The sequence below is a fragment of the Phalacrocorax carbo genome, chromosome 10, assembly GCF_963921805.1.
Source record: "Phalacrocorax carbo chromosome 10, bPhaCar2.1, whole genome shotgun sequence".
Classification (NCBI taxonomy): domain Eukaryota; kingdom Metazoa; phylum Chordata; class Aves; order Suliformes; family Phalacrocoracidae; genus Phalacrocorax; species Phalacrocorax carbo.
Genome location: NC_087522.1, coordinates 8,055,913 through 8,082,760, shown reverse-complemented (window position 1 = coordinate 8,082,760; position 26,848 = coordinate 8,055,913). Strand labels below are relative to the sequence as shown.

The 26,848-nt window shown below is 40.3% G+C and overlaps 1 long non-coding RNA gene across 1 annotated transcript in view; it reads left to right on the top strand.

The window, feature by feature from the left end:
- LOC135315117 (uncharacterized) overlaps positions 1 to 26,600 on the top strand; it is an 88,242-nt gene extending 61,642 nt beyond the window's left edge. The window contains exons 4-5 of the long non-coding RNA XR_010374562.1: positions 22,664 to 22,805; positions 25,210 to 26,600. This is a non-coding gene — a long non-coding RNA (uncharacterized LOC135315117). The remainder of the gene's footprint in view (positions 1 to 22,663; positions 22,806 to 25,209) is intronic.
- Positions 26,601 to 26,848: the final 248 nt, after the last annotated feature.

The window sequence follows — 26,848 nt, the reverse complement described above, 5'->3', positions numbered from 1 at the left end:
ACATTAGATTTATGCTTGCATTCCCTTGTATGAAAACACTGTTTTATCCAACTAAAAAAGATTGTTGCTTCCACTTGCAGGGAGATAATTAGCTGTTGGTTCACAGAACTAGAAGAGGGTATTGCCCTTGTGCACTGAAATGGAGAGACATGCAAATTTTTAGAACAATAATTAATTTAATTTGCATGGCTTTAGTAGTTAAAACAGCCCAGGTGTTTGTTGTTAGGTCATAGTCTGAAAAAAAAGGCCACCATTTCTTGTTCAGTGTTTTAAATGTAAAGGTTTTGTATGCCTCAACTTCACTGCCTCAGTCTGAAGCCTGCTTTTGAAGGGCATGATGCTCCAGGGCCTAAAATGGAGTGAAAGTTGGATGGAGGTCCGAATCACTGAAGAAGGCTTGTGTTCTGAAACTTGTGTGTTCTTTACAAACTATATTTGTCTAATGAAAATGGACCAACTTCCTACAAACTTTGGCCTACTCCTATTGCAGAGTTTGTGTTTGGTGGAAAGGGTATGACTATAGGCTCTTCTAAATCTACATCTACCATCTACAATGGTATAATAGTATTTAGACAAAATTTTCTTTGGTTTGGCCAAACTGAGGAAACTCAGCCAAACTGAGGAAAAAGGACAGGTATTTTCTGTTTTGATGACTTTTCTGATTGCTCCTATTATTTTGTATCATTTTTGGCCATTTATCAACACAGGAACATGCTTGACTGAGGAATGAAAAAGGTATCTCATCCTGTCACGTATTTCTTACTATGTTGAAGATGGCCCTTCACTTCAGTCCTGGCTTTACCTGGAGCATACCGCATCCTGAGAAATCGTCTTATCCATCATTTGACATGTGATTTCGTAGGGTCATATGTGAAACAACCCCAAAAAATGCATCATCTGACCTGTTTTGATGTGACGTGACATAAGTCATAAACATTGCTACTTTTTGTAGCTGCTGGTGCTGTCATTTTGAGGGCACTTTACCTGCATTCCCCACGAAGCAGCCATTTAGCCGGTTTCTTGACAGTACACATTGCTTTTGGGATTTTAAGCGTATCTCTAGTTTCCACTCTACTTTAGGAAATCTAAAGGATTCTTAGGGATATATTTGCAGTGTGATTTCTCGGGATTTGTTGCACACCAATTTCTGTCAAGGGAAGTTATGTTGTTGTCAGGACATTCATCTCATGAAAGATGAGCCTGTATTCACTAGGCAATGTTGTATGTTGCAGTTTGATTTCAAACTCCTTAAAAATCATGAGGCAGCTAAGCAAAAGGGAGGATAACCCCCCCAATCCCTTACCACTTCTTTTTCAAAAAGGAATTCTACTTATATACATTTTAAAAAACTCTTTTGGCAATCAGAACAATTTTAAACAAAGCTTTGTAAGAACAACTTAGCAAAACATACCAAGAAATCTCTTTGTGCTGTTAGCTTTCCAATGCAAATTAAAAACCCCCAAACACTGTCATTTATAAGACACCGATCTATGTTAAGCAAGTTTGCAATAGCAGTTTCTGGCCTAATGGAGAATTATTGAAATGTCCACTTATTCAGCATCACTTTTTCTAAAAGGCATCTTGGTCTTCCACAAATTAAATTATAAATTATGTGAGGCAGGGACTCACACTGGTGCTTTTGCAGTGCCTAAAATAATAGGATCCTGACCTGTGACTTCTTATGTGACACTGCAATAAAGTAAAAAAATAATATACTTAACAGGAAAATGTGAAGAAATATTCATTGCAAGAACTTCACCCTCATGTTGCCAGCAATATCCACCTTTAAGATCTTACACGTGTACAAATATATTTGGTGCAATGACATGCAAGTGTATATGAAGTAATTTCACTACCATCTTTGAACAGTTCATACCATACATAACTAAGTTTTACCAAAATTTAGACACAAACTCATCCATCAGCTCAGGGTCCTTTGAAAGGGCATCCAAGTGTTTTCAAATATGTTTGGGCTTTCAACCAACCTTGGCTGAATTATGACTTTGTAGCAAAACTGCAAACCCAAATAAGCTTTGGAAGAGGCTTTTGTTTCACCCTGAATGTTTTATTCAAGCCTGAAATCTGATGACATGAAGCTTAGTAGAGAGCTTTTTTTCCTTCTAAATCTTCTGATGAAAGTTATTTACTCGATCTCTTCACAAAATCCCCATAGGTTCTACACTGTAATGTTCCTTTGTATTGCTCATCTCTCACCTGTAACACAGCCACAGGGGCTGCAGGTTGCCTGGAGACTCCCGAAGTCAGGGATGATGCCCCAGGCATTGTTACATGTCCTGTGTGTTGAAGTCAGATGGTGGAGGGGAAGAACAAAGTGTGAGGGAAAAAGCAAGTGTAGTGTTCTCTGTGGGCACGATTTTTTTCAAGATACTTCAGGGTAAGTGAGAAAGAAGCCTGTACCTTTACAGAAGTTTAATTAAGTCTATATTAACAACGAATTTGAAAGGGACTAGGAATGATTTTTACAGTTTAAGGATCTACTCATGGATTGTGTTAGTGCAGTGCAATGGATGACTGTAAAACCTGGCCAGAGAATTTCAAGTACAGATCAGAAAGGGCTCAGTGGAGCGAAGTTGTTTTGGTTTTGTCTTGCTCTGGGCCCGGGGCAGCAGTCGGTTAAGGGCCATAAGCAGGGGCTCCAGATTGTGCAGAGGGTGTACGTGTGCATGTGTGGAGAGGCTATCCCTATTTCAGCAGCACTATTTCAATAGATGCTGCAATGTGTATATTGAAAATTATGCTTCTCAAAAATGTCTTTCTTCTAAGCAGTGAACCCTGTGCAGCTAGGATTCATTCTGGTTTCACCTCCATTTCTGTAGCCAGTCAGGTGCTAGGTACTCAGTATCCCATAACTCAGATACCTGTTTCCCTTGATCTATACAGGCAACTGCTGGAAAAGATGAAACCCCTTTTCCTTTTAATTGCAAAACTGTACAATGCTGGTTCTTGTTCTGTGGTGCATTGCTGGGTACATTTCTTTTAATAATGACTTCTGTATCAGAAATAGCATACATATCACGTAACGGGATGCTTCTTTTGAACTTGGCTTTGACTTAATAGCAGTGTCTTACAAAATTCAATACGAATGTCTGGAATTTGTATCAGAAGTGAATGTAGGCAGTAGTCTTTGAAATACCTCTGCTTTGAAATTTTTATTAATGTACCTCTTTTTGAGGTCAGTCCATCCCTCTTTAGCTTTGTTGATATCAAGAAGGTGAACAAAAGTGCTGTATGCAGTGAATGAATACAGATTTAATGAACAGGAGAGAAGCAGATAACACTTATTATACTATGAGCTGGTTTTGAACAAAGTCCTTGGAACCCATATGCAAATAAAGGAACGATTTTACTAAATGGACTTCTTCATGTCAGCTGCAAAAGTGGACAAAGCTGATGTTTGTAACTCCAAGACGAAATTCTTTGAAAGAATGAACTTGTTCCTAGGGGTGATTACAGTAATCCTAGCTAGTAGCCTGGGAGTATAAAATAATTTGCAATATGTACATCAGTAGGGCTTTATCGGTGTAAATGCTATTTTACAATAAACTTTCTAGCCTTAGCAACTGATTGCTACGGTGCTCTCAAGTTGTGCTCTGTAATTATCTCCATTAATACTTTGATCTTTGGCTGCGCATGAAAAGCATTTTACATGACCACCAACCCAAAGTGTTATGGAACAAAACAACCTTTTATATTTTATATCCTTGCCCGTGCAGTAGCATTTGGTTTCCTATGAAGTTTCTTTTTCTGTAAATTTCCGAGCAGATTTTTTTTTTTTAACTAGAGAAACCATATGAAAATAACCATAGTTTGTACTTGATAAATTATTAACCTGGCAGCAGTTGCTTGCTAAACAATTCTGTCTCATACTGGAAGTGCTGTTCTTCAGTATAGTGGAGAGTTATTCTGAGCTTTTGTCTAGAGACAAAGAAGTCCATACCAAATTCAAAGTTAATGCATGTGACAATACCTTTCTGATGGCAATTTAAGTGCCACCTCCACCCATTGACTCATTTCTGTTTACCTTTTTTGGTGGCTGTTGAAATTAGAGGAGAACATACAACGATTTCTGCATCTTTGGTTTCTGTCTGTGATCTTTGACTCTTCAAGCCTCACTGAAGAGTTTGTACTTCTCACAGTTAGTGGCTGGGAACAATCGACTGACATTCATTTGTCTTTGGAAGATTTAACAGAAGACCTTTATTTTAAAGTGGATTTTGGAGACCTCTGAAGCTGTAAAGCTAAAGCCAACCCAACTGTTAATACCACTGGACTGAACTTAGCCCTACAGATAACCAGTAGAACTTCAGTACGAAGCTATAGTCGTGTTTTGCATAAGGTCACTTTAATTACTTCAGCAACATTAATCCTAAATTAACAAGGCTTATGTATGGCAAATGACTTATCTGTATTAAAGAGGGCATACATTTTCACCCAGCAAAATTAGGATGTTTGAAAGTGATATGCTGTCAATAGAAAGGATAGAGAAAGAAAAGATCTTATTATACATTTCCTTCCAGAGGGCATTTGAAAGTCATCCCTCCTGCTACAAATATATAATGTGTTACAGCATTTTCTTTTAAGCTGAAGTTTTTTTCTTGGCTCTTTGTGCTTTTTTTATTCCATTAGTCCCAACAACTTCTCTACCCTAGACCCAGTTAAACATAGTTATGCAGATATATGCAGATGATCCCAGGCTGGAAGGAAGAGACCATATCCTGAAAGGGGAGCTTGTTCTCTCTACTCCCCTCCTGGGATGGGTGCTGAGTGCTGGCAGGTAAGGACAGCACTTTGAGCAATGGATTTCAGGAGCAAGGACACAGGTTCCTTTCTTCTATTTTGGGGAGAAGTCTATGGAGATCCAGGGTTGGTTACCCTGCTACTCTGGCAGTGAACTGAAAGGGTTTTGCCTTAGTTTAATAGGATCTTAAGTCCAGAATTAGGTTATAATGATTGCATGGCTGATGGATTAGATCTCAAAGCAGATGTTCTAATGGAGGCGTAACATGTAACTCAGAGGAGAGTTTGGCCTCTTTCATCTAGCAAAACATAGGCCTGGAAGAGTTGTGATTTATCTTGCTAAATACAGCACAGGCATGAAGACTAGAAGAGAAAACCTTGCTGACGTAAGAACAGAGGGTGAGAGCTATCCTAGAGTGCATTTGGGTTTGTAATTAGAAGAGTTTTTCTCAGACCAGTGGAGCAGTAGAATTCTGCAACCACCTTCCAGGAGAATTTGTCAGGGTGAAAATCTAAGCCTTTAAGTTCTATTAAAGCTGACAAGAGTTAAGAGCAGCTTCCCGTTGTAAAGGTGAACATGTGCTTTAGTAAGTTATTGAAACACTTCTTAGACAGAGTATCAGAAATTCAGGGCATCACTTGTAAATTGTTATCATGGTTATTACTTATCATTATTGTATCCAAGTGAGGTCAGCACCTTATTGGCTAGATATGCTGACAATGCAAAGAGCTTCAATTTTCTTTAATTGGACAAGACAGACCAATGTTAGCAAGGAAAACAACAGCAAAGAGAAACAAAGAAGTGAAGTAACTCTCCCAAGGTCACCTGGCATTCCTCATTTCTGTTTCTGTCTTCCAGTGCACACATTTTCTCTTCCTGGAATAAAATGGGTGAATTCTGCAAGGCATGTCTCATTTATTATGAGTAGTCAGGTGAAAATTCTTATCTTGCCGTTTCAGGAGCTGCTGGTATGCTGCTACTTCAGTGAATGCAACATTTTCCTTAACACATAACAGAAGCTATAAAATAAAAGGTGAAGTGAAAAATGGTTAAGATACTGTAACTTGCACAATTACAATCCATTGCTGAACAGCAATAGGAAGCAGAGAATTTGCTGAATAATGGGGAACTTCCCCACTTCCTGTTGTGCATTTGAACTTGCATGCAAAAATGAAGTTTGTCCTATATACCAAAAAATTACTGCAGACCATAAAAGCAAAGAATAGTTAAGGCAATATCCTTGTCCATGCCCCACCATAAAGAAATTGGCCCCTCTTGTCTCTTCTTCCCATTGTTAGCATCCTAAACTGACCAGACATCCTCTTTCTTCTCAGGCCTGGACCCTCTCACACATGAAGGTAACCCTCAAGTCTTTAAAAAAATCTCATTTTTAGGTAGTTATAATGAAATAAAGCCTCCTGATATAAAATTTTGCTTAAAATAGCACCTAAAAGCAGTCTGAACTCACAGATCTTGAATACCTAGATACTAAGATACTTAACAATTTTTGCTTCTGTGATGTAAATGCAGAAAAAGGACATGACTTGGATATAGAGGAGTAATGTGGAGTCCATTGCCAACACTACATGTAAGGCACAATTCAGTGAAAGGGTAAAAATAACACTTGCTTGATTTTTCTTGTAAAGAAAGATTCCCTTTCATTTCTTCTAAGTCAATGAGTGTTTTGTTTGGATACCACCATCAACATACATACTTTTTATTTTTTGATTCTTAATTTTTGTTTTGGTGATAGTTGCTTTGCCTGGAGCATTTCCTAAACAGTTAAATAGAAATAAAGCATTGTGTTCTCTGAGACGTGAAGAGGACTCTTAATCTTTAAAAGACACATTCTCTGGCCTGTTTTAATTACTATCACCCTTCTGGTCTAGAGATGTTTCCCATATAGGCCAGGAAAAAATCATGACCTCTTTTGCAGTGCTTGGAGCAGCTGCACCTCCTCACAACCTGTCTTACACCTGTTTTAACAGTTTTTGAAATTAATTTTGCTTGTAAAACCTTTTGACAAGCTCTAAATCAAGAAGCAGCAGGAGTATGCAGAGACCTGAACTGATGAAATTCAGTTTCTTACAGGGCTGACAAGGATACAACTTTGAACAATTATGGCTAAAAGAATGAGCCTCTCTTGTTTTGTTAAGAGAGCAACCCTTCGAGGTTTGGAGGGGTGGGCTCATTTCTTCTGCAGCTCTGATGTCAGGGGACAACACTCAATGTGAGCTGAGACTGTGACTTGGGAGGCCTCTGGGATGCACCCAAAGGTAATGGTTTACCACTGAGAAAGTGTTCTACTTCCTGGTCCTTCAACTTTCCAATTTCTCACTGTGACATAAATTATCAGAATTCAACTATGGATTTCTTTGTATTGCCTATGTGTGGGGGTTTTTTGTTTGTTTGTTTGTTTGTTTGGGGTTTTTTTTGTTTGTTTTTTTTTGTTTGTTTGTTTTTTCATGGAAAGACTGTTGATAACTCTTGAAGTAGGCCAGTTTGAATTACAGATTTGGTCTAGTAACTTTCTTCTCTCTTCTCTCTTCTCTCTTCTCTCTTCTCTCTTCTCTCTTCTCTCTTCTCTCTTCTCTCTTCTCTCTCTCTCTCTCTCTCTTCTCTCTCTCTCTCTCTCTCTCTTCTTCTCTCTTCTCTCTTCTCTCTTCTCTCTTCTCTCTTCTCTCTTCTCTCTTCTCTCTTCTCTCTTCTCTCTTCTCTCTTCTCTCTTCTCTCTTCTCTCTTCTCTCTTCTCTCTTCTCTCTTCTCTCTTCTCTCTTCTCTCTTCTAAGAGTAATTAGCTTAATGATTTGCAGTGATTTATTGGTGAAATTCTGCTAAAGTAGTGATTTTTACAAGGTCCTGTGAGCTGCAACTTGAGATGAGGAACATGTACTATATGCTGAAGGAATGGTCTCAGCTGTTTCTTCTATGAAGTGGGGAAAAATAAAGCCAATTTCATCTGTTTATATACTTTTGATCATAATTTACTGGTGTATGTGGTCTTATCCTCGAAGAAACATGCTAGAAAAAAGTAAGGTATTCAAGAAGGACCAAATGCATTCTCTAGATGAGAAATTCTTTACAAGTTGAGCAAAGGGAGGAATGTTTTTCAAGGTTTATTCCCCTACACCAAGAATTTCTGCCTGAGTTGCTGAAGTGAGATGTAGCACCTGCTAGATACTACAGATGAGCAAAATACCTTTGAGTAATTTTCTGTGCCCACAAGCATGGTTCTCTTCTGTGAAGGTGCCATATCACAGAATCACAGAATCGTGGGGGTTGGAAGGGACCTCTGGAGATCACCCCATCCAACCCCCCTGCTTGAGCAGGTACACCTAGAGCAGGGGGCACAGAAACACGTCCAGGTGGGGTTTGAATGTCTCCAGGGAAGGAGACTCCACAGCCTACCTGGGCAGCCTGTGCCCCTGCTCTGGCACCTGCACAGGAAAGAAATTTTTCCTCATATTGAGGTGGAACTTCCTATGTTCCAACTTGAGCCCATTGCCCCTTGTCCTGTCACTGGGCACCACTGAAAAGAGCCTAGTCCCATCCTCCTGATGCACACCCTTTAGATATTTATAGGTATTTATGAAATCCCCCCCTCAGTCTTCTCCAGGCAAAACAAACCCAGGTCTGTCAGCCTTTCCCCATAAGGGAGATGCTCCAGTCCCTGATTGCCTTCATAGCTCTCCGCTGGACTTGCTCAAGGAGTTCCCTGTCCTTCTTAAACTGGGGGGCCCAAAGCTGGACACAGTACTCCAAATGTGGTCTTACTAGGGCACAGCAGAGTGGGAGGATAACCTCTCTCGACCTGCTGGCCACACTCCTTTTAATGTACCCCAGAATACCATTGGCCTTCTTGGCCACAAGGGCACATTGCTCATGGTCACCTTGCTGCCCACCAGAACTCCAGGCCCTTCTCAACAGAGCTGCTTTCCAGTAGTTCAGCCCCCAGCCTGTACTGGTGCCTGGGGTTGTTCCTCCCCAGGGGCAGGACCTTGCACTTACTTTTGCTGAATTTCATCAGGTTCCCCTGGGCCCAGCTCTCCAGCCTGTCCAGGTCTCATTGTATGGCAGCACAGCCTTCTGGTGTATAAGCCGCTCCTCCCAGCTTTGTATCCTCAGCAAACTTGCTGAGGTTACACTCTATCCCATCGTCCAGGTCATTGATGAATATGTTGAACAGGACTGACCCCAGCACAGACCCCTGGGGAACACCACTAGTGACAGGCCTCCATCCAGACTCTGCTCCATTGATCACGACCCTCTGAGTTCTGTTGTTGAGCCAGTTCTCTATCCACCTCACTGTCCACTCATCCAGCCCACGCTTCCTTAGCTTGCCTGTGAGGAGGCTATGGGAGACAGTGTCGAATGCCTGACTGAAGTCAAGATAGACAACATCCACTGCTCTCCCTATCTTGAGCTTTGCCAAGCTCCCAAGCTAGCCCAGGGCAAAATTAAATGTCGATGTTACTTTCCCAAATAATGTTACAGCAAATGATCTGTTTTGTATTCGGTGCCAAGTTGTGTTACTAGGGACAGTAAATGGGACAGATAGAATGATATATCTTGACAAGATTTCCTGATTGTCAGTTCTAGTCTCATGATATCTGAGTTTACTTCCCTTTGCTGTACGAGGAATGAAATGATTGTGAGTTCTGACATGTAATTTATCATCATTGGACACCTCACTGGGTTGAGCAAGGCAGTTTGTTTCTGAGCGATATTCCAGATGTGTTCTTGACACCTCTGAATTGTTACACTCTGCTTTTGTTTCTGTTCATTGGAATTCCAAAAGATAGACGTTTACTTTTTTTTTTTCCTAATAATAAAAAATAAACTCTGGAAAGCCAGGAGACTAGCTAAAAGAATTAGCCAATGGGACTTGCTCATTTTAATACTAAGGGCAAACTTTGTAGAATGGAGGTCAGGAGTTCCTTATCTGTCTCCATGTAAGGGGATCATATTGTTTTATACCTCTAGGCTCCTCTCATGCCTTTTTAGTTGGGTTTTCAGAAGTGATTTGAAAATCAAGGCTCTGATGTGGAACCTAAGGAAATCACACACTTCACATTTGGCAATGGGTATTTCAAGGATTCCTTTGCTTGGATAATGTTTTAATATAAACCCCTCTTTTTGTTGGCTTGATACTTACTGTGATGTGTATAAGGATTAATCAGCAAATTGAAAAATGTACCTGTCTTTCTCCTTTTATTGCATCATGAGCATTTGTTCCAGGTTCCCCTTGGAGGGAAAAGTCATGCGTATGAGCCAAATAGTGGTTAAATTTCTCGGTGGCTATGAGTTTTGGAGGGTACTGTGACTCCTTGGTCTTTGCTTGCTGTTACATTATGCCTTAAACTAGGAAACCCATGAGCAAAACCATGAGACTGTTCTTTTATGAATAGCTACTGTGTGTCTACCTAAAGTTAACTGTTACTTCTGTGTAGGGGATAGCCTCTCAGCAATCTGCTTATTGTGCACAAGTTCCTCTTGATTTAACAGGAAGAATCAATTAGAAAGGCAGCCAGAAATATCGCTGTGTGTCATATTAATTTAAACATTGTTTTCTGCAGTTGAAAACTTTATATTCATCAGTAACTTGTTAGATTTATCCCCCTCCCACATCCTCCCAGTCTCTGATGCTCAAAATTATTAAACTTAATTGCGTTTATCTGGACACTACTAATTTCTCAAAATTTACTGCAATTATACAATGCCCATAGCTCATTTATTTTTCGTTTCCTGGTGATTAAAACTTAAGACACTGAAAAATATTATGTGTGTTTTCCTTTTCATCACTAATCCTTTTCTTTCCCCTGCATTCAGGACACAATTTCTGTAGTCACGAATCATTAAAGTAGCAAAATTCACAGGCAGACTTAATATATATCTAAGTATAGGAAAACCAGAATGCAGGTCAGAAATCTTGAAACACTTTTAATAAGATATTTTGGGTTTGTTTCAGAGTATTTTTCTTAACAGTGAAAGCATTCCAATATGTCTTGTCTCAAATTGAAGTAAAAATCAAGTTACTACAGAGACTCATAAAAGCTGGAGAAGGATACCCACCTCTGGGTATAGCCACACTGTGTTCGGCAGTGATCTCCCACTGAGTGGCTGTCTCTGCCTGCTGTGCTATTGGAGGTGTCCGTGTGGTTTACCCTGATGAAGGGAGACCCAAGTGGGACATTTTGCCTAGTTCAAGGTGCAGAGAGGAAATTTCTTCTAAAAAAGTGTCACTTAGCATCCATGTATCATGACTAGTCACACAGACTTATTCTAAAATGTATTTAGGTACCTGCATGGGACTGAGAAGAGACTAGGTAAATTCATGAAAGCAAGCCCATTGAGGGTTGCTGCTGAGCTGCTGCTTTTTCAAGGCTGGGCAGTATTCCATGGAAATGCCATCACATGCTTACCCTGGTTTTATCCTCTTTCTAAGCTGCCTGCTATTAGCTACTTTTTAAAAAATTGTAACTATTTAGCAAAAATATTATGTGATATGGTTACACCCCAGCAAGGCAAAGGGAGAGGAAAAGAGGGGAGGTGAAAGTGGTGGGAAGTCTTTGGGTTTCATGAGCTGGCACTGGTCTGACCACCTCCATGTTTTCTGTGGAGGGCTAGTTCTGCTTGTCTTCACCCAGGAGGTGGAGGCTATGCTTCTTCCCTGCCGTGTTGCCTGTAGCTGCTGGGTCAGTATCCCAGTGTTTCCTTGGACAAGGAGCGCTTCTCCAGACTATTCTAAGTGGCAGCATGTTGGCATGGGGTCCTCGTCCTGCAGCATGTAAATGTCCCAACTCATTCACCTCCATCTCTAGCCTTGGCTCTGTTGCTTCTCCCAGAGATGATCGATCCCAGCTGCCTACCCTGCTGTGAGTGCTTTCCCAACAGGCGGTGGTCCCTGGCTGGGCATTTCCTGAGTGCTGTCTGGTACTTTTCCCCCACACTGACTGAGGCAATGTACGTTCCATGCTGAGATGCTGCTTTGTCGTGTTGGTAGGTGAGTGATGGAGGTGAAGAGGGAATAATTAATACCATTATAATAACCAGTGGTATTTTTAGCATCAGTTAAAGTAGGAGCTAAGTAGGAGGCACAAACATTTCTTCAGGCAGAAAAACTCCTTAGATAATGCAGCAGCACAATGCATGTGACAGGGCAGTGGTATCTTTTCAGGACAATGCAGAGTATGTTAATTTGATATATACTCAAATCATGTAGAGTACTTTCCCAGCTGAAACAGCAGCAGAGCTATTCAAAGCAAATATATGCAGTGGCTGAACTTCCTTTAGCACTTTGTGAAGGGAGTCAAGTACTGAGAGGTTGGCCCACTTCCAGAAAGCAGGGCTTCTGTTTCTAGTGCTGGCAGAACAATGTTTGGGAAATAAACTTGCATCTGAAATGTAAACATATCCTGTGGTTCAGCAGACTGCGGAAATCAGCTAAAGTGAGTTAAAACAATTAAGTACCATGAGGTGAAAGTACGGTACTTGAAGATACTATAGAGAAGTGACTTGAAGTGTCCACCTCTCTGGTGCTAAGGAGCTGCTTTGTAGACAGAGATGTGTTGCCTTTCTGATTCTACTTGAGGAACCTACAAAATTCAGTCCACAAAACTACTGATTGTTCTTGCTCTCAGTGTTAACAGAGGAAAATAAATCAGTATGCAGACATTTATCCCTGCACAGATTCATTATCTTCTTCCTCTTGTCTCCATGGTGAAAGATGGGTGAGAGCCAAGGCAAATAGCAGCCATCTATTTGTAAGTTGCTTTAGGGACCTTGTTTATAAGGAATTGTTATAGGCCTTTTAGTGCAACTCTTGCTCACATGGCAGCCAGTGGAAAACACTCCTTTTGACCTGAATGGGAAATGAGTCAGGTTTCTCATATTTTTATAAGCTCTATAAAATGTTGGGTTTCCTCTCAGATATTTCTTTGAGTGAGTGAGAAAAATAATAAAAAAGTGTTTCATTTCTGTCATGCCTTCCAGCTGAAGTCCCTTGGAACCTGTGTGGATTTAGCTTATAGCATCCCTTTAATTCTGGTAACAGTCATTTCAGCATTATAGATGGGGAGGTGAGAGAAGCTACTTGACATTCTCAGGCCAAATCTGTATAAGCACCAATCTCCTCTTCTGGCCCTGTTCCCTCAATGCTATTTTTCTCCTTAGCTATAATGGGCATCTACCAGCAAGCTGCATTTTCTCCTCTAGTATGGCACTTGAAATGGCTGAATAAAGTGTCTCAAAATCGTAACTAGGCCTGAGCTGCACAGACTTCAGTAGTAGGTGACCTTTAGGTGCTGTCAAGGAGTCTTGCAGAGAAAGGTGATCTGTTCACCTGTGAGGCCAGTTTACAGCAGGAAATAAAACAGGTGGATTTTGGTGAGTATTGGGCATGCCACGCTCTCCCCAAATTCTGGGTAGCACCCCACTGCACAGACTTATTCCATCTGTCATCTGCCTGGAAACTCCCTGCTAATACTAAAGATCACTGGTGTTTAAAACACTAAATTATATCCTTTACTAGTATAAAATGAAAAAAAAGCCTCCTATATCTAACACCTCCTTGATTTTAAACATTTCTTTGTATGTATAAGTGATCATTCAACTCTCCCATGTTTTCATTATCCTCCTGCTCTCCAGTGGGGACTTTTCTTAATTTAAACGTGTAAGGAGAGAAAAGACTTGCAGTCTTAAATGAGGTTGGTTGGTGTCATTGAGCTGATAGTCTGATGACAAACACTGCAAAGGTTGAGCTGAATCATGGTCTTATTTCAAGTGCTGGCAGCACAAATAACTGTGTTGGCTAAGGTAGAATAGGAATACCTGGCTGAGAGCTTGAGCTGTGAACCAGCTAAGGATATGACTGCCTACAGTGATTTCAAAAGCTGACTTCTCACGACAAGTTGCTAGTTTTGTTGTCTTATCCAAATTTATTCTCTTAACTAATGAGGTTAATGGGCTTAAACTCCCCACCTTTCTCTTTCATTTCTGTCAGTTCAGATTTTGATGATCGGTTCCTGCTGAGAGCAAAGGAGAAGTCCAGCTGCATTTTGTATTAGAGTGGGCTGAAAAACTTCAGCTGAAGTTGTCCACACCTGGGACTGCATCTCCTCTAGATGGAGGTTCCAAACACTGGGTTTTCATCCAGTGTCAAAATACCAAATATGCATTGCGAAGTGGCATAATCTTTTCCCTATGTATAGCTGAACAAAGCAGCGCATGAGATCACCAGTTTGAGATTAGAGGCGCTGAGATCACAGGGCAGAAAATAATAACCTTACAAGAGGACCAGTTTAATTAAAAGGTGAATGATATATGAAATGCATGACTACGAGCACTATAACATTTAGTTTCCTGAAAGTAACTAGAATCAAATAACACATAATTAATTACAGCTTATAAAAGACCTCTGGAATTTACACTGACCTTTTGTTTTCCTTTGTAAAGCAGGTGGCTAACTTGGTCATCAGTCATTTCATTGTGATTTAGCCTGTGTACTCTATAATCACAGGATTCTTGTAAAAAAGCATTTTGGATGCATTTCACCAAGACATTCTATCTGTGCTCAGGTCATGTGGAAATTAATGAGCTTTATGCACCAGCATATAGGAGAGGTGGTGTTTCAGAGAGGGTGGGAAACCATTTTCATGTTCTGGGAGAAATGCTGGCATCCTGAAAACCATTTTGTCTGTACACAGGACAAACAAAACAAAACTGGAGGTTTGGTTGTTGTTCTTAAACTGGAAATAGTAATGAATAGTAATGAAGCAATTGCTTCTTGTCAACTGAATGTTTTATTTCCAGTCCAAGATTTTGTTGTTAAGTCTTGAGTTGTTCTCTTTTTGCTACAATTAAAATTTTTCTAAATAAAAATTAATTTTGAAATAAAGAAACACAAGCTTTCAAATATGTCAGAATTACTACTGTCACATACTGAGCCTCTGGCAGCATAAGCAGTCTTAAGCCGAAGTTTCTTCAGCTGGAAATCAGCACATTTGTATGCAGGCAAATGCTAAGGGTTAAGTAGAAGGGAAACAGAAGGGAATTTTGACTTGTGCTTCTGGAGTAAAAAAATCTGTAAAAAGTTTAAGTTCTCCAGCACAGGTCTGTAAAGTCCTACAATCAAATTGATTTGCATGCAGGGAGAACTGCCTCTTGCATTGAGGAAATGAGCACATGCATCATAGCACAGGAGGGAGTGGGAGAATAATGGGCAAATTTAATTTCACTCTGAATTTGATTCTACTGTGACATGGTGAGGGTGCTCTGTCCCTTGTTCTGCTGAACAGTGAGAACTCACACAGATTACCAAAACATCTGGTAAAGTGGATGGTGTAATTATGTGTGCAAATGTGAGACAAAATTTTAAAGAAAAGGAGGCGATATTGATTCAGTGCTATGTATCTAGAGTTTGCTGTGATGCTGTTCTGTAAAAGTATGCATATCACAGTGATGGCCTGTGGCTGCTCTGTTTTGTTGTCACTTGGTGAGGCAAAGCAGGGAGGCAGAGAGGTGGGGTTATATTTATTTTCTTTCTGTTGAAAAGAGCTTTCTCCTTCAGAAAAGACCCCAAAACTAGATTAAAAGAATGTCCTGGAAGTGATTCAATGAAGCAACTTGTAAGATAGTCTTCAGCTTGCTCTTTCATGGGTCTGTTGCCATTACAGTTAAATTTAATCACTTAGGAAGTTGCCTCCTTGAAGCAGTGTGTATTAACAGCAGATTGCTCTGGGTTAGTAAGGAAAATGCTTCCAGTACAACTGTGGTTGGGAAAAGCTGTTTCAATAGTGCTGCAGAAAACCCCCATCAAGTCTCAAGAGTCTCCTATGGCTGATGTACACAGGTGTTATACACGCAAATTAATTTTAAGTTCGGTCTTTTGTGTATCCTTAAGGAAATGAGATGACGGTCACATTTTGAGTGTGTATGTGAGAGACTAACACCTTACCTCATAACTTTTGAACCTAGGGATTGATTTCAGCCACATTTGATGGAGAGGTGGACATGTCCAAGTTTAAGTTCACACATGCTTCATGAAAATAGACACTGATGGAAAGACGAAACCTTAGGAGTATGCTTCGTATGCTCCCCAACCACGGGAAATGGTTTACTTGCAGGTAATTAAACATGCATAAAAATCCCCAGATGAAAGGGTGACCTATACAGAATCCAGTCACGTATATCTTTGCACTTGATTTGTTAGGAGAAAGGAAAAGGAGCAGCTGTCATTTAAATATCATATTCTGTAGAGCAGGATGAAAAATAGAGACTATGTTGTCCAAAAAACATGAAAACTGTATTTGGCCTTTTTTCCTTGAAATTCAAAATAGTGATGGGCAATTGTGATCTTCAGCCAGTTGTAGTTATTTATGCAATTAATGTGACTTGCTCAGCTGAATTAAATCAAATCCTTTTTCTCTTCTGAGTCCATTTTTTGACTCCTCGGATTCTTTGCTTAAAGCTGATCTCATGCCATGATATGAATAAGACAGACATATCATTTATCCAGGCTGACCGCTACCTGGCCCTTTGCTCTGACTATTGATTTCTCCTGGTATTTTCTTTCTGTATCAGGTGATAAGATAGCAATCTGATTAGGAGGTGATGAGAAACCGAAATATATTGATATACAAGTTCAAAAAAAGCTAATTGAGAAATAAAAGTTGAAACACAGATGCCAACTCTTCTCAACATTGATGTATATCTTCTAAAATACAGAAAATCTTTTAAATCCCTCCAAACCTTGTCAGCTAACAGAGGTCAGATTAGTCACTTTAGATGTAAGTTGTGCCTATGTATTTTTTTTCCTGTTGTACTTTGAGATTGTTAAAGGGCCTGTTGGTTAGTGAAATGCAGGTGATTCATTGTTCTTGTACTGTTATAGCTATATGAATTCTTTCTAAATACAGTGCGTTTCTGAGGGAATTATCTTTAAAAATGGCAATACCTATTTAGTCTACCTCTAAATAGCTTTTAGGAAGATTCAGAATGTGCCATTCATTTTTGTGCCTTCATAAAAATGTTGCTGAAGTGACAAGCAGGGTCACTTTTTCATGTGTACTGGCGTCAGAAAGGTGCTGGTTAATAGCTCTGTCTTTTAAGCTTTAAATAATTCAATTCCTTGGATTACTACATATCCTTCTTAAAACTTGGCAACGCCTGAACCTTTTAGCAAACCTGATACGAAATGGACACTATCTAAATACCTGAATCTGAACATAACTCCTCATGGCTTAATGGTCAGTTCTGGTTAAACAAATACATCAACTGAAATATTTTCTATGCTGTCAACTGCTTGGGATTTTTGGATGTGTGGTGCTATTGCCAAGAAATAAAGCACCTAACTTAATAAACCCCTAACTCTGAATCTCTGGGTGATGCTTAGAAAAACAAATCAGTTGCACTCCCTGCTCACACCAGCAAATGAATTGCTGCCAAATCTATGAGAAAGCGAAAAGGCCCCACTGACCAAACTGATGGCACTGGGAAGCCAACACTTGTCACTGCTGTATGAGGATGTGTCTGAAGCAATATGACAGTGCCCATGAAACTGAGGGCAGTGCCCCAAGTCAGTGAGAACCTGCTTAGCTTTTTTGTTTAGCAATAAAGTGCACAGTGAATCTTCTAAGTAGCGAGATGATCCTGGTTAGCTTTGCAGGAGTCGTACAGTTTCCTGTGCTTAATTATTTAAAGGAAGCTGTATAATGGGCCTTTGGAATTGCGTGACCCACTAATCAATCCATCCACTTTTGCATAATGTATGTGGCATCAATGTTATTCCATTTCAAGATCACTTAGGAAAAACTTGCCAATCTGCTCTTTGCTCCTCTGCAGTGCAAACGCAAACACACAGCTTGCAATGCCATTTGCCTTCTGTGCTTATTCAGAGCCAGCTGTAAATGTTCCCAACAATTAGAATTTAAAGAAGAAAAAAAGAAGTCTGTAAATTCCTACCTTTGAGTGAGATTGCTCAAGGTGCCTGACCTTTGGACTAGTGAGAGGTTCTCTTCACAGTGCTGAGGAACATTAGACCCTCACTGTGAGATCCTAAAGATGAGTACTCAGTGAGCCTTGCTCCACAGGATGGCATTGCTGTCCATCTGGGCTTCTTCACCTGAAGCATTTTCTTCATCATATGTTGGAAGGACAAACCTTTCAGACAACTGAGCAGGACTTACTCTTCCCTTTTAAATACAAATGGCTGCCACCCTGTAAACTTAAGGAAAGGGCTACCCGTACCTACTGTCCATAACAGCCTAGCAGAGCTCAAACTCTCTTCTTTCACCCTTAGGGAAGCTCCTTCAAATGAGTCTTTTTCTGCTAAAGTGGAAAAGGGTATTCTTCACCCTGTGGATGAAGAAGAACGATAGGAAAGGAAGAAGCACAAAGCAGAAGGTGCATTGGTATCTTCATAGTTAGAAAGTATTTTGGGGGGGGGGGGCGGGCAAAAGAAATCCTATGACATAGTCTCCAAACTGTTCATCTGTTTGTTGTCTTGTGTGATCTGTATAATGGGTGCCCAGGCGCTCTGTTCTCCTTGCATGGAGGCTGACCTCCATCTGGGCAGATCTGAAGTAAGAAAGAATATCTGTAGCGTTTAAGGAGCAGCTCAGCTGAGTTTTACATGACAGATTTGAATTAAGGTATCTATAGACTAGCTAAATTCATATACACGCCTGATCTTTTATTAGCTATGGTTGAGTAACTGCTAACTACTGCCTTGGACTCTTGTGCACTCTGATGAACTTGCCTCAAACACTCTTGTGAGCCTTTTTCAGTTGTGGCAATTTTGTCTGACGGATTTTTGGAGGAGAACATCCCTTTTGATGGGATATATAAAGGCCACCAACATGGCATGACCCTTGCATTTTATTTATATTTCCATAGACATTTGTTGTCTCTCCTATGGATTGGGCCTTTTCTTGCAAGGTTTTGTTTTAAGCTGTGCAGAAGCAAACACAGTAGGCCAAACCAGTTTCCTAGGGTTCAGTCCTGCCTGGTGCTGATCTTTCTGGCCTGGCTGCAATAAACATACACAAGAATTTGTTAACTAGTTAGGATTAAGAATGTGCTGAACAGGTTTTGCTAGTCTGAGGTCAGTATATAGCACTTTGCAGTAATGCACCTTTAATTAAGAAAAAAATATAACCAACAAGCCATGCAGTAATCTCGTTAAATATAATGCACTCTCATTTCACCTCTATTTACATAGAAATGCTTTTGAAATACCATTAAGCCTTTGCTGTACCCCCATTATTTTAGGAAGTGCTATAGGATTTTCCATTGTACATTCAGGATATTTTTATAAATAATAATGCAGTTTGCAGTTATGCAAGCTAAAAAAGGTCTATCAGACGTAATACTTGAGAATATAAACTGCTTGCCACAGAGGTCAGGAAAGAATCTTTCCTCTTTGCACATCTATCATTATGCTATTCTATAGGAGCTTTGTGAGTATTGGTTGGGTGTGTTTTCCCCTTTATTGCCTCACTGTGAACTGGTTAATGCTAGAGGCGAGACAGCAGAATTGACAGTCTCGTGATCTAGTCCAGAGTTGTATCTATTATTCTCTTTTCTTTTAAATACTGTTTGCTGGTTTGACCTCATACTAGCGACTTTGAAATAAACTAGGTCTTGCAACAGAATATGCGCCTTCCTTAGAATATGCCCTACTGAGTTTTTATTTCTACTTTTTAAAAAAGACTCCACAATAGTACATAATACTGCCAGGAGGCTGAGTTGGAAATTCAGCTACTGGGTGCTTACAGGATGTAATTGTTTTTAAAATAGTTTTTGAAGTGACTACATGAGTCTTGCAGGCCCCTGGAAGCAGCAGAGTGTGTCTTCTTCATAAAATATGCAGGAAGGCTTGTGAAGGGAGAACCAGCTTTGACAGAGTATTGTGACCCTCTTGCCAATGAACTGTTTCAAACACAGTACTAGAGAGCCATACATGTGGGGAATTAAGGAAAACTTATTACCTAGCAATTTTGTCTGCCATGATTTTAAAGATATTTTCCCCCTGCTTCATTTTTCAAGGGAATAGTGCTTGGAGAGTTTCTTCCAGAAAATTATGCCTTCTATTTTTGTTTCCTTCACCTGTTTTGATAGTAAAGGGACATTGGCCTGTACATTTGAGCCCTGTTGCCTGATTAAATGAGCAATGTACACCACCACAGGGCTAGCAAAAGCAAAGAGGAAGGAAGGAGAGAGGCTTCAGGAATGGAAGAAAACCTGCATGTGACACGAGGCTCGGTAATGCTTCCTTTGGTTGTTTACTGGTGCTTTGACATGCATGTTGCTTGTGTTGCAATTGTTGCTGTGTACATGTAGGAAAATGTGAAGTGTGTGTAAATGCTTGCACATACATATATCATTAGGGAATGAGAGGCTTTTAGTTTCAAAGGGGGAAGGAGAACACTATTATTACAAAAACTGCTTTACCCTGGCTTTTGCTTCATCAGTTTCATTTGGGTTTATTTTCTCTCTGTTTTAGTTGGCTTCATCATCTTCTTGCTGGGCTCTGGTCTGTGGGAACAGACTGTCTCCTTTTCACTTTTACCTTACCCTTAGACTTTTCTTTTCTTTTCTTTTTTTTTTTAATTTTGTCAGGAGTGACTGTGGTATCAGCAATCAAGGTAATTTACAGGTCCCATTCAGGAGAAAATGAGCATTTCCATCATCTTGAATAAGGATGAGTGGCAGTTGAATGTGTGTTTCTGAAGTATATGTCAGCACATATGCAGCCTTGGTAGCAGTTTTGTGGTGAATAGGAAGGAGAATTACCTTCAAAAGCTGTTTACTTGCAATGACAGTGGGGAGGGGATAGCTGGCCTCTTCTGATGTCCAATATGTTTCTTAGGGTAAGCACAGTATCATTCCAGTCTTGTGCTCATTGTGAACACCATACTTCCAGAGCTCTGCATCTTACCGTACCCCCAGAATGAGGAGGAAGCTTTGCTTTGGAGGATGTGCACAGGATCTTGGACATGATGTGATCTGGACATTCTTCTTTATAGTTGAGGCTGGTGCAGAAGTAAATATGAAATAAGGTACAGATCCAGCTCTAGCCCTAAAACTGGAGTGTCCAGTCTCCAGGAGGGATATGAGCTGAAACTTTCTGAAGTTAAGAAGAAATTTGGAATTACATATTCACTTTTGCTTCTAGCAGAGCCTGTCCTTACAAATACACAAAAGGAATTTTTAAAGCAATACTCATCTGACTCAAATTAATTTTACAGGGATTTCCAATGCTGTTTCCTGTTAAAAGAGGTTTGGATTAAGTCTTTATTGTTTTGATTCCTTGCCTCAATAAAAATGAGCTAGACCAAGGCTTTACATTTTATTATTTTGCTTTATTCCTCCTTCTTCCCTCCTGCAAGTGTTATGCTTATGTTCTGGTTCTTCAGGCAACCACAGCTGTTTTCACAGTGCACACTTTTTAGAAATATGACAATGATCAACATACTACCCCTAATGATACCTTTAGAGTGCTTGGTTACAGGTATTTGCTCCTGAGAGTGGGCTAGTAAAGTACAACTTTAGCAGGATTTCATTTAGGAAACTGAATCATCAGGTAAGTCCTCATGATATCAGACACGGTCTCTATTTGCAGTGGAAAGTAATGGTGGTAATAATAGTAGTATTTTTATAGCTTTAAGTGAAGGTTCCCTCTGTAGGAGAAGAAGCCGCAGTGTAACTTGCTTTTTAAATAATGAGGTAATAATGACGTTAATTACTAATATTTTAAGATGGAACATTTTCTAACATCTGTTTCTTCCCATAACCTCCAGGAAATCGTGTAGGGACTGAGAGGAGGGTGTGGAAAACATTAATTACAGTAGTATCTTGATTAGATGCCTTATCTTTTACTTTAGACTATTTCTGTTTCTGTTAAGTCATTTTTATTGTGTAAAGGGGAAGATTGCCTCAGCCCATGACAATCCTGCCAGAGGCAAAGGGCTGTAAATACCCACTTCTAGGAGTATACGATTATTAAACATCCTGTGGCCCAGCAGAGAGGGAGTCGGAAAGGTTTTTGTCCTGTTGCTTCTCTGCAACTGCCTTTGTAAGCCCCAATGTTGCCATCTGCAAAATAAAGAAAATTTTTCCTTCTTTGTAGAGTGATTTATGATTGGTTGATGAAATGTGCTATGTTTTAGCTGGACCTAGTTTCCAGAGAAGTGTATGTATCTTGAGGGTTATTCCATTAATTCATATATAAGGGTTCTTTACTTAAGATTGCTAATTCCTAAGTCTCGACTGGATAAATTCAAATACACTGTTTCACCCCCCACCCTCCATGTGCTGTAGAGTTGAATATGTTGCAAGAAGGCTTGTCATACCAAGGTGCATACGCAGCATCGTAGGCAGCCACAGTTGATACAAAGAGTATAACTTGATAGGTTTACATTTATCTGTGTTGGTCCATTTTACAGCTTTAGTCACAATGATTAGTTCATGAGCTGCACCTCTTCAGAATTTGAGGTGTTTTAATGTATAATTTTAATTTAATATTACCTATGCTGGGTAGTTTTTTTTCAGTGAAATCCCAGCCCTCTCTGAAGAGGGAGTGGAGTGTTGCAGTTGACTTTTTAAGGACTAAGACTTTACCCATTATATCTAGTGGTAATGGTAGGTAAATGAACTTTTTAAGAAAAATGCCCTGCAGTGCTGCTTCTGCAATTCACAACACACACAAATCTATTGTAGATTTAATGATTTGTTCAATGAATGTAAAAGCTGGTTGCATAAAGGAGATTTATTTTTAAGTGATTATTACCATCTGTCACTAGGTTTCACTGTGCTGCCATAAAAGTGTGTTTCAGATTCTCAGCAGTTCAGTTATATATATATAAAAAAAAAAAAGAACTAATTTCTTGTGACGGCATTCCCCAGCTCTGCCCTTAGAATTGCCTCTCCAGATGGCGGCTATGTGAGGTTGGAAATGCACAAAACATGGATGAAGCTCAGCCAGAAGCTTCCTAAGTGCAGACTGAAAAATTATTCAGGGAGAAAGAGTCGACCTGGATTTTGGAAGGTCAGTATATTCCATATCTATCTTCTACTGTCCCCCAGTCATCTTCCATCCTGAAAAAATATGGGGATGTGTGTTTGCCTGTGGTTATTGCTGCTTTCCTCTTTAGTCTGTGTTCTTTCCTAAAGAATATTGGCGAGAAAAAGAGATAAAATTGAAGGATTAAACAGGTGGAAGGCTTTTTCTTCTTCCATTCACATCTTTAGTCTTTGAGGGGAATCCCATCATATTGAAAAATGGAAGCCTGCCAAATGTGATCAATTATAGAGACAAGAAAAATGGCTTGGAATTTGTTGGTGATGTGGCTTTGGTCATCCCAAGGCTACACACTAGTCAGCACTGTAATTAGGGAGTAAATATTTTATGTTGTAACTGAATTTGCAGTAGTTTGTCAGATACAGTAATGAAGCCCCTTTCTAGCTAAGGGGTCATAGCACTTATTTATCCAGGCCTTGGATTTTAATGTCTTTCTCTTGTCTATCGGGCTTGAATGTATGTCTCTCCTTGCCTGGGAGCACAGGCTACCTACTAATCTGGAGAACATTTTGTGTTCTGCCTGAGTGAATGTTTCTGTATTCTGTATGACATTGGGTCATCTCCAGCAGGAGGAACAGACAATTACCTCCCAGAGTACCCTAAATATAAAGCTCACTGCTAGGCATATGGAGGAGTTTGAAGATTCGTTGAGTCACTCTGATTCAGTGTAGTTCAGATATGTCCAGGCACTGAGAGAGTACCCACTACCAAACCTTTTTCCTTGCTCATGGAATTAATTTCTGTGTAGGTGCAAGAAGAGATCACAGAAAGTAAATTGACTGAACCCACAGTAAGTCTGGGTCAAGAGTGGACCCCTGTTTAAAATCTCATATGTGTCCAGACACCTCTGCATGTTCTTGTCTTTCATGTATGATGGGGTTGTTGGAAAAACGTGGATTTACAGTGTCTTAAAACTGATCTGCCCTAGGCTGTGAAAGCTTTGGGATATAGAAACGCTATGTAAAATGCAACTGTAGCCTCTTAGAAGAAAAACAAAATGGCTTCCATGCCTTTGAGCACAGAATTGATGAGTAGCAACCAAATTATTGACCCAGGTTCCTGCTCTCATGAGTTCCTTTTTCCTCACCATCTCCTGAATGAATCTATAGCTTTGCTGGCCTCCTTTAGCCTATGGCACCATTACACTGAAAGAATGACAGATGCTGGCATACTCCCCTATGCCAATTTTCCCTCTCAAAGCTTAAAGCATTTTACAACTCCAAAACATTTTTTTGTTTCCAGCTGAGGGGCTTCTGCAGGGTTTGGAAGGAAATCTGTACAACTCCCTGGAGGATGTTTTTGTCTGGAAGGACCTGCCTAAATGCTTCTGGGCAAAGCTTGGTAGCTGATAGCCTGATGAACATGGTATTACCCCTTCAGCCTTTGCAGTTGGTGTGGGCTTTTTTGCAGAATCCTTATTATCTGCTGACACACAAGGGAATTCTTTCCTCAACCGTGTTGCTGGTTTTAACAATAACTAGCTAACTTGCGGGCTTAAGGTATTTAGAAGGTGTGAAGGGCCAACATGCTTGGATCGCTGCATTTCTCATTTTAGTATGAGAAAGAGAAAGATCCACCTCTGTTTCTTCTTTTTGCTTTGTTGCATCACTTACATTTTTAATTGTTTTGTTTTGTTTTTTTTTTTTTTTCTTCCATGTTTTGTTGAATCCTTTCTCACAGAAGTAAATACAGTTTTGGGTAGGAGTTGGAAGCAGGGACCTGACCTTCTGTTTCAGTCTGCTGAGCTACTCCACCAGTCCCCTTAAGAGCTGCCTTCTTCCTAGTTGCCATGAAAATGTAAAACATAGGGAAAGCAGAAGCTTAGGAAAGAAGAACACCAACAGGAATGATGCTATGGTGCACTCCTCCTTCAAATCTAGCTCTTTTTGGTTTTTCTGGGTTTTTTTTTTTTTTTTTTTAGTTTTTCCCTTCTATAGTTGCCTGTACTGAGTAACAGAAGTTCACCTTTCCTGAAGTATAGGGAGAACATGGACTAGGATGGAGTTTCTTTAATGCACTAGCACTCTCTTTCATATCTCATTTCTTCCTTCCTCTGACATGGAATCTGAAATATCTTTACTATAACAAGAAGAAAAAGGAAGTAATTAATAATTCTAGTTTTTTTTTCTATCTCAGATCAAAATTAGCAATCCAGAATGTTAGTATTTTGCTATAAACAAGTGATCAGTACATCAGTCATGTTCTCTATTTGTGCCCTGGGAAAACGAAAGGAGGAGAGCCTGATTTTGAATCTTACTGAAGACAACGAATAACAAAAAAGAGAAACATGAAAGAAGGAAAAAAAAAGCTATCACTGTAATAGTTTTTAGCTGATTTCTACTGAATCCTTTTCTTGGTGCTTTTTCTGCAGCTGGAGAAAGGAGTGAGAATATGTGAGAGAAACAACCCTGCACACACCAAGGTCAGTGAAGGAGGGGAGGCAGTACTCCAGGTGCTGGAGCAGAGATTCCCCTGCAGCCCATGGTAAAGACCATGGTGAGCCAGGCTGTGCCCCTGCAGCCCATGGAGGTTAACGATGGAGCAGATATCCACCTGCAGCCTGTGCAGGAGCCCACGCTCGAGCAGGTGGATGCCTGAAGGAGGCTGTGACTCCTTGGGAAGCCCATGGAAAGCTTCTGGCAGGACCTGTGGACCCATGGAGACAGAGGAGCCCACACTGGAGCAGGTTTGCTGGCAGGGCTTGTGACCCCGCAGGGGGCCCACGCAGGAGCAGTTCAGGAAGAACTGCAGCCTGTGGGAAGGACTCACATTGAAGAAGTTCATGGAGAACTGTCTCCCGTGGAAGGGACCCCAAACTGGAGCAGCAGAAGACTGTGAGGTAGTGTTTGCCAGAACTTCACGTCCAGGCTGCCCCCCCAAAAGTCGCAACAAATTATTGAAAGCAGAATCAAATGCAAACCTTCACCGTTTTCAAATATAGCTTCACTTATCTTTTTAGCAGCGTCATTGCAAGGATGGTATTACTTCCTTGAATCAAAGGAAGGAGGTGAGAAAGTTTTGAAAGGGAGATGGGATATTTTTCATTAGTGGTGGTGCAGTGTAGTTATGTATTTTTCTTTTTCTTCATGAAGGTGCACTGGAAATGTGTACATGAATGGATTTATCTGGAGATGCACTACTTGATGCTTGTGAAGTAGTGTTCAAATTTTGTGTACTTTCTAGCTAGTTTGAAAAGTCAAAATCAAATCTAGAAAGTCTGAAGTATAGAACAGATTCCACACCTTTAATTTCCTCAGCTTGGAAAAAATTTTTGAAAGGATCTAAGTGTCTTATAATCTCATGTTTCTTTGATGGTGGTGTCCATGTCGTACCCCGGACAGTGCTCAGGAGCACTCTGAACTCCAGGCGACTCCCGTGACCCAGTATCTCAGCTTGTTCTCACCATATTCTTGCAGCCTATGGTATTAGGGCATTGCTGACAACCTCGGAGACTTCCGTTCCTGCAAATGCCTACTCATGCAATGAGTTTTTAAACTTTACCTCGCATATTCATAGGTAGACAGGCTGTGCTTCGTTGTTTTGTATGAGCCTTTGTGAGGATGGAGTGGTTCTATTTGGAAGTGTCTTAATTTTTATTGCCTTGAAAGTTGAGGAAAGAGTGGAAGATGAAGGACTGTATCATGTTACTCCTAGTCATAGAAACCTTTTCGGTCTGAGTTACAGTACAAGTATTTTATTGATAGTATTGTTATTCTTCTATGGTGTGTGGTTTAACCCTGGCTGGCAACTAAGCCCCACCCAGCCGCTCACTCACTAGTTCCTGGTGGGATGAGGGAGAGAATTGAAAGAGTAAAAGTGAGAAAACATGTGGGCTGAGATAACGACAGTTTAACAGGTAAAGCAAAAGCTGCACACGCAAGCAAAGCAAAACAAGGAATTCATTCACTGCTTCCCATGGGCAGGCAGGTCCTCAGCCATCTTCAGGAAAGCAGGGCTTCCATTACGTGTAATGGTGACTTGGGAAGATAAACACCATCTCTCCAAATGTC